This window comes from Barbatula barbatula, assembly GCF_947034865.1.
Source record: "Barbatula barbatula genome assembly, chromosome: 3".
Lineage (NCBI taxonomy): Eukaryota > Metazoa > Chordata > Actinopteri > Cypriniformes > Nemacheilidae > Barbatula > Barbatula barbatula.
This window is the reverse complement of record NC_136764.1, coordinates 27139108-27153549: the sequence shown is the minus strand read 5'-3', so window position 1 is coordinate 27153549 and position 14442 is coordinate 27139108. Positions and strand designations below refer to the sequence as shown.

The 14442-nt window shown below is 40.6% G+C and overlaps 1 protein-coding gene across 3 annotated transcripts in view; it reads right to left on the bottom strand.

Moving 5' to 3' along the window:
• The window catches only part of adgrl2b.1 (adhesion G protein-coupled receptor L2b, tandem duplicate 1), an 84126-nt gene extending 70691 nt beyond the window's left edge, over positions 1–13435 (bottom strand). Inside the window, exon 1 of one of the 3 annotated variants that reach the window (XM_079452921.1) lies at positions 12887–13435. The gene's annotated coding sequence lies outside the window, so the exon portion shown is untranslated. The remainder of the gene's footprint in view (positions 1–12886) is intronic. The other 2 variants (XM_079452922.1, XM_079452923.1) reach the window with 2 other exon arrangements.
• Positions 13436–14442: the final 1007 nt, after the last annotated feature.

The window sequence follows — 14442 nt, the reverse complement described above, 5'->3', positions numbered from 1 at the left end:
CCCACCCTTCACTATAATAATTACTTTGGCAACTGGTTTAATAGGTAAACTATTAAAACACCTCTCTTTTGTGTGTGGATGTTTGTGTGTGTTTGCTTTTGTTTGCCCGTTATCTCATGGGGGTGGGACGAACACATTCAGACTGCTTTGTCTGCTTTAGAAAAGGTTACTATTCTAGACCCTGGGGAGCCCGAGCTCATTATAACACAATGTCAAACGCTGAAGACGAATGACATGTCAGACTCACTCTGCCCACGAATTCATACCCACAGACACGCATGTGTGCGCATACGCGTGCAAGCATCCACCCACAAACTAAATAATACTTTCATCTTCCAGAAAGAAAAAAATCACTGCCCCTCCTCCTCCATCACCCACAATGCATCGGCTCAGCATGTACAGCACAGGTAGTTTGTGGTTTTGACTCATCCGCATTGCCTGCGGAATTTCGCACTTTGAAGTGCACTTCACCAAAGCATCTGCGCGGTTCCTCATCATCAAGCAGCGTGATTATTTTATAATGAACCTAAATATGAACATTACGCCGTACTCAGAGCTCCGGTAATGCTGATGAAAAGAGGAGAAGGAAAAGTTCGAACAAAACGCAGCATTCAACAGACAGAATTTAATTAAGCTTCATTGCAAATCCAGCTGCAGGAAATGTACTTTCTCTTCGCATGCATTTTAATTCAGACACAAGGACGAATGAGAGCGTTGCGCAACACAGGAAGCAGGAGCAATGTTGTACGTCTGAGTTCCAAGCACATTTATCTTTAAATAATTAGCAGCGGCGCGTATGACACCCGACAGAAACACGACTAACTTCAATGCACCCAGAGGGTTTAGGCTGAATGCGTTTCGCTTCACGCTAATACGCATGATTAAGCTTATCATAGAAATGCAATCGGCCTTATCGCTGACTGCGCATTCAGGTGGGAAAATCGTTCAGGGCATTGCATGATGGGATCAGGATGCCAAATATCCCGCAGCTGTGCCGATCCCCAAACAGGGTGTCTTGAGTGTGGCTAAGGGTGCCATTGATCTGTACTTCGGTAATCGCGATCACGGATATAACCGGCCGAAAAAAAATCCCACACCCTGCCGAGTTTGCCGAGACGCTGATCCTGGCAGACGGGAGACGTGGGTTGGGGGATGGAGGGGAGCTCACGAAAAGTGAGCGACTGCACCGTCTGCCTGACATGGTTTATTTCTCTTCATTAGAGAGCTCAAACTCTCACCCTGCTGAGGAACATGCTCGCTTTATGTCTGGAGGCTTAATCGCGGGAGCCCACCTTTATCATCCGCCTAAACACCATTTTGTTTGGCAGATTTCGGACTGGATTTGTTCGGACTTGAAATAAAAGGATTAAGTGATTAGTATTAGCGAGCTTTGCGCCATTCCTGACAGATGCGTCATATTTTGCAAGGGCAGAGATCAGGAATGCGAGACAGTTTTTGCTTTTGCATAAATGAAATGACTGAATAACGTCAACCGTTTAGTTCAAACTGATGATGTAAAGGCGAACAAACACTTTTTGATGATCATTCACACCATTGCATATCATCAAAAAGACACTACACCATGATAATCCTTTATTTCTAGCATTCGAAAACATGATTCGTCATGAATAGGAGCCATTTATTTGCCACATTTTCTCATTGTTCGTCAAGAGAAATAAGCCCTATGTCTCACGACAAATCTCCTCCAGTCATTTAGACAAGATGACAGATGTCATCATTATAGCAAAAGGGTAAAAATGAGTGTGCACTGCAAATTTCCCATGTTATCGGAGTGGAAAGAGGGCAATTCAATTATAATGAAAATGATCGGGTGGGAAAAATACGGCAGCCAAAAAGGAAGGCTTAATGTTAAATATGGGTCTGTTTGTGAATGTGAGATTCATCACAGTGCACCCGGTTTCCTTTCGGAGGACGGGGAGGCGACCGCTGGAAGAATAGCCAAGGAGGAGTTTCTTAGACGGAGAGGAATTGAATGAATGGGCCAGAAAAGAATGGAAGAGAAAAAGAAAAAGGGCGGGCGGGTCGCACGGGAAGATTGACAGCAAGTGAGTGTCGCTTGACCTCTCAGGGTTCGCCTCCAAGTATTCTTGACAGGCTTAAAGAAGAAAAACATAAAAGAGCTGGAATGTTAATTTATTTTCAATTGTCAGGGCCAAGACGGGAGAAAAAAAAGAATGCATACGCACATACATGCATAGCAAGTGAGGCGGACGCAAATGAAATGCAAAGCTGCATCCCAGTGTAAGCTCAAGCGCAGATAAATGAAGATGTGATGCTGCCATTACCATTTTTATTTGGCATTTTGGAGTCCAATTACTTTGACGAACGCGGACTGTAAAATCTGCAAAATGAACCCAACTACCACAAGATCAACTTCACATGTGAAAGGACCGAGATACTATGCGAAATGACACTATTCAGCCTTTGGCATACAGATTTTTGAATCAAACTAAAATAAATTGTATAAATGCAACAGTAAAGAAAACACAGATCATCAACAAGCAGGTCTCAATCTACGTGGTTGTTCTGTGTTGTAATTATTTCATACGAATGTTTAATAAGACGAGAACATGTTTTCGGTTAAAAGCATGTGTAATTATCTAGCAGTCAAATGCACACGGAGAGGTGCAGAGCGGGTCTAAAGGAGATCTCCTTGGACGCTCTCGACATTCTCAGAGGAGGCGTCTCGGAGGCATTGCACTTTGTCTTGACAATCCCTGACAAGACTACGGCAAGCTGGGTCTCCCCCTCAAGGATTCAATGTCATGTTCTCAACTGGAGCGACGTTGCAAACCTGTCACAAGTTACGGTTGCAAGCGAGACAGGCATTGGATGCCCATGTCAGGTGGGGTGTCGACAGTGGGCATATTCGCTGAAAGCACTGAAACGCAGGTAAAGGTGCAGAAATGGTGTCACAAACCTCAGGTGTCAATCAGCAATGATCTCACCTACGATTTTCCTGCATGGAAACATTCATTTCAGCGTGTTAGCGTTCTATCCACGCACACTGATGGCAGGAATACTCACTAGGAGCCAATTTCAGCACTGGCTAAGTCACGGGCTTAATTTTTATTCTTTTCTCCGTTTCACTGTTGGTATTAACGTTGGGTTGCCTGACTTCTACAGATGTGAAAATCTCCGGCATATCCAGAGCGATTTGTTCGGGTTAGCAGATCTTACGGAGAAGTCATAATAAGGCGTGTTAATGCGTAACGACTGATAATCTACGTGTTAAAAGTCCTAGTCGAAAGGAACTGACTCAAACATCACATTCATCAACCAAAAAAAGTTGTTCTTTTGTGTGCGATACTGTAATTCTTTTCAGTCAGTGTCAGAGCCCTGAATCCTTTCATAAAGAAACTAAAGGAGCTGAAGAATTTCCGTTCTTTTTTATCCTGCACTGAACCGCATGGCGCCCGCAGCGACCCATTCCTCCGCATACTTCAGTCGTTCCCTCACAATTCACCATATACAAGAGAAAATGTAGTTGGCTTGACAACCGCACATTTACTATGAACAGAATAGGCTGTCATGTGTCCTATCAGTCAACTGGTGAGTGAATGGAGAATACCCACAGATCAACAGTTAAACACCCCGCAGGCCCAAACTACCATCTTCATTCTGTTTTTATTCACACAATTACACGGTGCCATTCACGGCTACACCTGAGCATTTGCCATGGAACTGGGACAACAAGAAAATGCGATCGCCTTTCAGAACATGATCCTGAGAGTTTTATGGACATTGTTGGAAATAATTCGACAAATTAAGTGTGGCGTGAAACACAAACCTAACCCGGCCCAGGACCCCTTTGGTGTATAAAGACGGACGAATGGACTATAACGTACACAGTATATTACTGCATGTGTATCTTTATGCATTGTGATGCATTAAAATAACAATTAACAATGTAAAGAGTCATATACTTAGAAAAACATTTAATAAACCATTCACCCAAGACTTTTGTTGTTGTTACCTTGGTTGAAATGTGATGTTGTTTGATTGCTTAACGCAAGTTCAGATGCACAATAATGTGATGTTGCAATAAAATAGACGCGTTTAGCATATCCATAATGAACCCAGAATTAGGTAGTAGTGTAATGTATGTTTTTATGCCGTAACAGACAATGAGGACAAACAGAGTTTTATTGCACAAGCATGTTGCCTGATTAAACAGGTTGGGACGGGAAAAAGTTGAAATTTCGGACAAATCTTATATCTATTCTGCACAGTAGACAATACGAATAAAAGTGCAATCTGAGTGTAAAGTCAGCATTTTAATAATCATTGTATTTTTAAGCACTCCCCATCTACCAGTGGTCAGACAAACAGGATTTCCATTTGTAAAAGTGACAATGAACGTCTTTATTCCGACTTGACTTATGCTAGTAATGATTTCAAGTGAAAGGTAAGGACATGAGAATCTACGCTGAGACTCTGTCACATATTTAATAAATATATATCTACCGCAACTACAGTATGAAAAGAAACATCTGCACGAGTAAACAAGCAAGCATTAATGCGCTACACATCAATAATCAATGACACATTTTCAATGATGCTGTCGTACATTTGCTCTTTATTTATGTCGTCAATGCTCAGTTGAAAATGAACAAAAGTCACACAGACTGTGCAGTCACTGCAGCTGCGCTGTCTTTGATATCTATCAAAAAACTAAAGAAACAACTTGTGTAATAAATCGAGGCAGGAGGAACGGGCTCCTCTGGCTTTGATATACAGTAGAAGGACAATACGCATAGATTAAAATTCTTCATGCTTTCTTTCGGTCACCAGTCTTGTGTTAATCTTCAGGCCGGCCGCTGGCTGGTGAGACGCTCTCATTTTATTTTCTGCCCCCAATCCGCCACACCAGCTTTTTCCCGTCTTTACTCTTCCCCGGAACATAATTCCTTCTTGTGTTTGTGTAGCGTCCCTTAGTTACCATACAGAAGACGAACCGACACAGCGAGTTAACAGCCGGCCCGGTCCCAGTCAACGAAAACAAACCTTTCAATAATTCACCATCATTGGAAGGATTATCTAACAGGCCGTCTCGATTTTAGCGCGGCTTGTGACAGCTCGAGACACACAGAAGAGCATCGTTGCATATCTCAAGCCCTGAAGACTTCATGTGCATATGGTTTATTTAAAAAAGAAGTCAATCCAAATCTGCAAATCCTACTTAACACGCATTAAAAGGACATAAAACTAAACTTAGAATGGATGCGTTCATATTGGCTGTCTCTCTTATAAGAAACTAGTGAGCAGTTGCACCTTTGGGTGGAAGGAAAATCTACAGTACGTGGCCGTTATCAATTCAATTCCAAAGCAATTAGGTTGGTCTGCCATTTAACCGAAATGTGCACGTTGAACGTGCTCGAACACTTTTCAGACCCGAGCAAAACAAGTGGTTATGTTTTAAGGAGAATGACAATGAGGCAAAACGATTTAAAATGCATGAAAGCGCATTCATTTAACAAACGGAATGTGACGACACCAAAGAAGGTTATCACGAGCAGATCTCGGAAGATATTTCTAGGACAATCGAATCGAAATTTCAACAGGAAAATGTATATCGTAATAAAAGTAGAAACGTTGTTCAATCCCATACACATGCGTTTTAATTCAAATAATAGAATGTGAAAATTCGATAACAGCTAAAGCAACAGTAAACACATTTGCAGTTAACACAAGACCTCTTGAGTTCAGTTGCTATGTCCCTATGTGATTACACTTGTACCTGATAATATCATGCAATTCAAGCAGGTAATTACTTTGATCGCAAACACTGATACACCAAACCCCAAAAACGTTCTCTGATTGCAAATGCTGCAATAATTGCATTCCGTCCACATACCGCTTGATCGTTTACAACCACGAGTGATCGCAGCACATTTTGCGTAATTGCACTGAAGTGCGGCGCAACATAAAATTCGATTTCCCAATTTCGTGACTTTTGCCATTAGCGGAATAATCGCGCCGCCTTGAGCACATTTAGGAGCTCGTGATTTCTATAATCTAAGCCATGCGCTGTCATGAGCAGTCATGCTAGTTCTCGGCCAGCCGATGGACACAGACACATGTACAGCGAGACGGTCATGCCTCCCTCTTCACTGGCCGGTTTCAAATGGAACAAATCAGTGTCAACCAAGAGGAAGGACAGAAATGATCTTGTTTCACTGGCAATTCTAATTCTTAACTGTATTTTTTTCCATCACAAATACTAGAAATTAAGGTCACCAATGATTTCCACATCAAATGGAGGGCAGCGGGAAGGCAGCGTTGAAAATAATACGCTTAGAAGCAAAACACTAAAGAAGTAAATACTTCGTAGGATAGAAGGCCACGACAAAAACACAAACATAGCCAAGTTCATTCTTCCTCAGAAGTCATCTCAAAGCGGAAATGTTTGTGTCTGAAGAACAAACACGTTCTCATGAAATGTATATCTTAAAATTGCATTATGTGCTGCCAAACATCATTATTTGGTCCTATTACGGGTGAAACAAGTTCGGAACTGCGTGGCTCACTTTTGTGATTGTGATAAAGAAATATGATAAGAATGACATGTATGCAGTTCTCTGAAAGTTTCAATCCGTCTCCTGTTATTTTAAAATCATAATATGTGTTTTTGCATCATCTCTGAGCGGAGAAATGCACACATGCAGTTCTTCTCTAGTCGAACACTATCGAGTCCAATAATGAATGTCAAATGGGTTCATCGAAGTCCTCCTCAAAGCCATTAGAATCTAGATGATGATTCATAAGCGTTTGGCACCGAGCACTTCAGGACATCAGCATGAAATAATGCGGCGCACATTAACGCACCAACCTGATTCCACAAGCGCACCCTTCCACTTCAAGGAAACGTGGCATAATCAGCGCAGACAACCGACTCGAGTGGCGCATTAACCGACTCGCCCGCAACAGACCCTCGACATTTCCCCAATATCTGCCTGCACGTTCTCACACGCGAAAAATTGTATAATGCATTTAAAATTCCCACAGAGGGACAAAAATATATTACGGGGGCTGTGGGCTCTGAAAGCCTGTGGTCTCTATCTATGCTAATGTAGCCATTTGTTGCGGCGCAGGAGCCCAGGGGCCAGTAGAGACGTCTCGCAGGTCAATGCTAATCCCCTGATAGATGGAGCTACAAGACCTTTAACCATTCATCAACCTACAATTCACAGCTCCAACAGGGTGTGCAGCGCCAACACGGAGCGTTTGATACACAACCAGAAAGGTCTAGCAGCTATCCATCATTCAAAGCTGGCAGCTCCAGCAGGGTGTGTTTAAAAGAGCGTTTTTCTCCTGGAAAAAGCCGTAGGGAGGACTAATCATCAAACGTGCCCCCCTTCATCTACACAGCGGTCAGATAGTGGGTGCGCACTACAGGTCCTAACATTCACAAATGCACCATGTTCTTCACTTTCAATTTCAACTATATATATATGTGTATAGAGAGAGAGAGAGCGAGAATCAAAGGTGGGGTTTAAAAAAAATGAGAAAACTGCACGCATGGCTTAATGCATTCTTGGTAGTCCATCTACATTTTTTACTCACATGATCTAATTTGTATTCATAGGTATTCCTACACGAAGTGCAGTTCTAGCACACACACACAGTGAATGTGATTCATTTAACATTAATAGTGTTTCACTTATTTCATAGTTATTGAACTTTGCAGATAATTACATTCGGCCATAGAAAAAACACAAATGATTTGATTTCATTTAGAAATAATGTCAGCTTTAAATGTTCTCCATTTACTGATAAATAAGAGATCGGGGGAAAGTATTATGTCCGATTACTCAACTCAATTCCTGGTATGCTTGATAAACTCAAGTGCAATTCAAGTGCAAGCCGCTCATCGGACGGTTCCATAAAATGTGTAAAACTAAAAAGATGTTCACATGTAAAAGGCTTTAAGTGAGTTTCACATCCAGCATAATGACACCAATAACAGATCACCTTCTTCACAGTCAAGGGATAGTTCACACAGAAATGAAACTGACTTCATCATTTACTCATCCAAAAAACACATTAGAAGATATTCTGAAGAACATTGATACACAAACAATACTGAGCCACTTCGACTTCCATTGTATGATCACAAAAACCACTGAGACATTTCTCGAAATATATATAATATGAGATTGAGCAAATGATGCAAGAATTGTAGTTTTGGAGCGCACTAGTCCTTTAAGCACAAACATATAAAACCTCAGCGTGCTTCCTGACAGACAGCTTATGCAAGGCTGGTTCAACCAGCATTTTCTTTTCTCTCTTCTCTTACATCCACACAGAACCCACTACAATTGTTCTGATGGATAGATGAAATGCATCTATAAAAACCATCATTTCCATCACATATAAACACGGCGTAAGTGCAGTGATAGTTCTACAGGAGCGTAAAATCGCTTTGGCAAAGCGGGGATGCGTTTCTCTTGTTTTCCTTCTGGGTCGTTTTATCCTTCTTCAGAGAACCAGACAGCGATGTCTGTCGAGCGATCCCGCTGTGATTGAAGATTGCACTTAATGCTGGAGAACTGCAGCATTACCATCACACCCTACAGATCTGGCCTGGAGCACAACATGCATTTACATTCAAGTATTCAGCAGATGCTTTACGACTTGTGTGTGTGTTTTTATCCGTTACCTGAAATCCCAACCTGTGACCTCGATGTTTTACCACTCGAGTAACATCAAATGTTACAGCCGACCATACGAGTTTGTAGTTGCGTCATTTCAACTTTCCTCCTCTTAAAGCCGGTAAGAAATCTTGCCTGCTGGGTTGAGTTTCTATCTTCCTCCATGTACCGAAATGACTAATAACCAAGACGGGAGGTGTCTTTCTTTAAAACAACTATTTTAATGGCCTCCATACAGTCTTTCAGAATGTTCTGAGGACCATCGATGGTTCTGGGGAAAACACCGTCACTCAAGAAACCCTGTGTGTTCTGCAGTACTCGGAGGGGCTTCGGTTGGAAACTCAAGTTTCTTTTCAACCCTGAAAGCTTTTTGGCAGCTACAGAAAAACGCATACTTATTCAAAAATGCTCTTTCACAAAATATAAAAAGGGGGCTTTTATACAGGTTTGAGGTAGCACTAAAATACTTTTTCTAGCTTGCTATTTAGTTACAGTTCCGTTCTTGCATTTGTGGTTAAATATAAAGCATGCCTGTTTTTAAAAGAATTTTTAAAAACACACCGAAGGAATATTTCTTAGTTGCCCCCTAAATTATGTGTATTGGGTTCAATTAAAGACATAAAATTATATTACAATTTTATTTCATTATGTTAGAAAAACAAACCGTTCAGTTCCCAGATTTAGTTTTGTTTAACAAACTTTCTGGATACATTATATTTTACCGACACAAACGTGTTTTGAGACCCCGAACATGCTCAACGCTGCATCTTCTAACTTCCTTTCTCGTTTATTTGATCTCATTTATTGTACACTCACCTAATGAGTGTCAAAATGCTCATTATTCTGCAAGCATTCGCTACAAATAGATCATTTTCTAGTTTTTTTTCTTCGTGTTTTTATACATAAATATTGATTTGTTCATTTAATGTCTTACATTTTTTATTATGCATCTGAAAAGGTTGAACATTCCAATTATAAAACCAGTCTTACAGTTTAAGTAAAATATTGATTCTCTCTGTTCATTTACTAAAGAGCATATTTTTTAAACATGCACATATTTCTTTCCTTAATAACACTGAAACATAAAACGTATTAGTTCTACATATGAGTGTTCGGTTTTATCATTTGCATAATATTTGTCAATACTGCAAATGCCTATACTTCTTATTTCCCTCCGGAGAGCAATGACGTACTATTAATATAAATTATTCACATTTCATTGAATTTGCTTCATATTTCAAAAAATGACAAAATATGACTTTTTGGCTTGTGATGATTCTGTAGAACGATATCTAATTCCATTCTTCTGTTAATGTGCATTGTGCAGTGCTGCTATTTAACAGCAAAACCTAAAGTATATATTCACTGGATTTTATATGTACATATATATATATATATATATATATATATACGACTCGCATTGAAACAAATCTTTTGAGAGGGGTTTTTGTAGGTTGACAAGTGAAAGCAGGGGCTTGTTAGCATCAGGATCTCTATGAAGGGACGTGAAAGACTTTCTAGGCCAGCAGAAACGAGATCTCGGCAAGCGCTTGAGTAATCCAGCTCATTTCTGTGGGAACGCAAGCACACTGAAGGGATCAATCTCCACGCTCAACCACAGGCCTTGTGACGTTAAGGAATGAATGAAATTTGAAGCAAAATCAGGAAAACGTTAATCACTTCAACACATGTCAGAGGTTGCGGTGAACATGTGCTGTATCCTGAATCGCGCGTTTGTGAAATCATAATCCTAATGATTATAATTAATCATCCACGACAACCTTTCACTCAGACGCGTGGTAACACAGTTGTGAAATAAACATTATCAGCATTCCTCATGCGTGAATTCAGACATTAGCCAAAAATGAAACCCACGTCTTGGCATCCACAGTGCGAAAACATTCCCAAAACATCGTTATAGAAGTTTTCCAGATGCGTTATTCCTTATTCCAAGCCAGCTCCCCCGGGTATACAAACAGCGACTCTCTGCCTCTCGCCGTTCTCGTAAGTTCTTGAGCTATCGTTGCTTTGGACACAAAGGCTTTCGCTGGATGGAGTTTGTAAACAGCGGCGTAACGTGATATAGGCGATTGCAATTTGCAAGGCCTGTTGTAAATCTAAATTTCTTTGAAAGGTACAAGCAGCCCGTTTTGCACCTTTAAACGTAATGTGTGAGAAAGCATTCAGAATATGCTGTATCACATAATGCTTGTGCCGTGGTGATGTTTCAGTGCTCAGCTACATTAAAGAAGGAATCCATTTTATGAAGTGTACGGGGTCGTGTCGTTTCGATCGACCGGTATGGTCTGCATAAACGCACATTTATTATATATCAAATATGTATAGAGAGAGAGTACAGTGTTGGTAGTAGAAAGTAATCAGATGTTTACTTTGGTATATTGGTGGAAACTATGACTACCATGAATAAATGGAGTCACTCGGTTTTGAAAACTCAACAGCTGCGAGAACAACTGGAAAATGCTGGTGTCTGCATTTCATCATCTGGGAAAAACAATACTGCAAAATAGACAAAATGTCAGGAAATACATTTTCTGTAAGAGACTTTAAAAATCTAGATGTTTCGAAAATTTTGAAATCTTGTCAACACCCAAATAAAAAAAAATCGTATACATAGAAGCTTCAAGAATCAGTCCAGGATAAACCGACTGTTTTTCCATTTATCTGCCGTACGGTTTGATTCGATTCCATTCATGTTGTAAAAATTCAACAATTCATCGACCAGAACCATTTTCAAATCATTTGATCTGACGCTTTAATAATGTTTAAAGAAAAAAATCGTCGAAGGAATGCGATTTTTGGATTTTGCCTAAACCTTAACGTCTCAAAGATCCATGAATCCAACTCAGTAGTGGCCAAACTTTTGGGGAGGGGAAGGTTTGGTGGCTCAAGTTTTTGGCCATTGAGATGCAAGCACTTTGATATGTAAATGAATGGCTGGAAAATGAAGCGCCAGAAATCACAGGCAGTTGATGTGAGCTGAGATGGCACTTCCTCTAAAGACATGCACAACAAATGGAGCGAATGAGAGCGCACCACAACTGTGCATTTGTCCATGTGAATTCACTCTCTGCATTCAAATGAATGAGCGCTAAACAATGACTCACAATGGAGATTAAATGCACTGTACTTTCATGCGTTTCAAATGGAAATCATAGGAGGCTCTTTCATTTTTTTCTAAGAGGGGTCAATTTGGTTCTTCTCGTACTTCTCAAATTCAGTCTAGCAAAATTCACCTTAAGTTAATTTTTTTAGCTCACGAATGTGAATGGCTTACAGTATCTTTAATTGTTCGTGGCTCCACACGCAAGTATCCAGTTTTGCACAGATTTAAACTTTCAACAAACTAGCAGCCTAATCCATGAATTTCTGTCTTTTGCGTCCACACACACACACACAGTGTGTGACATGAGCAGCTCATAGCATGCTAAATAATGCATGTGCAGTAAAATGATCTCATTTGAGCTGCTGCAGAAAGACTTTCAAAAGACAAACAAAATCAACCATTTATGCTTCCCGTTTACAAACCCCTCATGAAAACAAGGATTACATGCACTTGTGTGCAACCTCCTTCATGCACATTATTCCTTTAGGTTTACTTTAACCCAGCTATTTTATTTAGTTGATGCGCTTTTACTATGCAAGTGATTCTTGGGTCACATTGTTAAAATGTGCATTCGTGCAAAACGCTTTCAGTATTATTTATTACTCCAAATCCTTTGATGTGGTGTAATAAATAAGGCCACAGAGGACAATGCATCTGTTTCGGCCAGTTTGAGAAACAGCATCTTTCCATTGATTCATTTCACTGGCCGGTATAATTCTCCTATAAATTAAGGCAGGATTATAATGAAAAGGTATAAACACAGCATGCGCTTTTGTAAAAGAAAAATAACCCAGAGAAATTGAGACTAACTGCTGTGTTATCGATGTCTTGGACCGGGGCAGAAAACTGCACACTACATGACCCCGCAATGCTTTCACATCTTTACACACAATTCAGTTTTTTTGTGCGTTTTCAATACAAAAATGTCCGTCTTTTGAGCACTTTTCGTGTTTACTGTCCCGGTGCCTTAAGACCCAGATGGGGTCGGTGGAGACGTTACAAACCCGGTAACGTACGCGCTTTCAGACGGATAAATTCACCGCGATAAATCTCCGACATGCACTTGACTGAAGAGTTAAATACTCACATGTTGAGGAATAGTCCCAGAGGAAAGTGTTTTGACGCAGAATAAAACGACAGTGTTTATAAGTCACCCCTAAAAGCAGCGCACAAAGACTCACAGCGCGTCCGGCGCGTTCGGATCCAATGCGTTCGCTCAGGTAGACGCGTTCCCAACAGATCCGTGCGCTCCAGATAACTCCATCGGGCCTCCGAGTTACCGTAAACTCGCAAACCGAACAACTCGTACTGGATTCAAAATAACATTTCGCCGTTTTCGGTAGCCGGAGGTTTCCCGGTCCACGCAGCGCTCGGTTCGGACGCAAGAATGTCGCGTTACGTCTACGAACCCACGCGTCCTCTCGCCATCGTGCCGGCCGAGCTGCTTCGGTGAACTGTCTGGATGCCCGGTACCGGTACAGGACGTGCCGCTCACTCAACTGGAAATATGTTTTTTGAAGTTAAGGAAATCCCGGTCGCTTCGTCCTGCGCAAAGTGAATATCGACCCAGTATCTGAAAGGAGGCGAGCGAGCGAGCGCGTCGGGCCGGTTGCGTGTCTCTCTGCAGAGGCGCGATGGAAAACCCGAACTGGATGACGCACAATGGAGGATCCGGATTGGAACCGCACCTGGCCTACAGAGTCAAACCCATTCATGGGGCCATAAACCTTATGGAGGCTCTTTTCCTAACAACTGTTTAAACACGGCCAAACTTCGCTCCGGGAGAGTGATAAGGGTGATTTCCTGTGTGCACACCGCATTTCTGGATGAATGTTTTATTGCAATGTCAGTGTGTGCCGACACAATCCACAGTGCTGGCCTGCTTGGCTGTATACATTTATTTAGGAAATGATGTGTGGTTATAATTTTTCAATTTATTACAAAGTTTTTTTTTTAGCATTTGTAAGACATGTTTTTTTCAGATGTAATAGATTAGACAAAATCATTTATTTGGGGAGGGAAGGCTTGATTTTTATTGTCTTTATTTCGGATATTTGAATGTCTATAAACCATAATTTGGTCCAGACGTCACAATGTTATTACTACACTGTAAATAATTTCTGTTGAAATTACAATATTACTGGCAGCAGTTTATCTTTACAGGAAAAAACGATAAAATAACAGCCTGATACAACGCATTCGGGGAATCAAAAGTCCACATAAACCTTTTTCTGTTTTTTTATAGTTTGGTTCCCAGAATGCTTTGCATGAGGCTGTTATATATATATATTTTTTTTTTTTTTGTTAGGATAAAGACTTGTCCTTCATCTTTGAACAAAAAATGTTGCCAATGAATTTGATAAAAATGAATCTACAGTAAATTACTGGCAACTAGCTGCATGACTACAGCAAAAAAAAAATGTTTACAGTGTACTGTTATCACAAGGGCTGCAATTTAAGAATTGACTTTCTTTAAATTTCCTCAGTTTAAATGGAAACTAATTTGTGCACGCCGACACCATACATTCAGTTTAAATGACATGATAAGAAAATACACTTACAAAACAAAACAAAGGATTTTTATTAGTTGCAATAATAATAAAAATAGAAATTTAAAAATGATCTTGTCATTATTTATGACAA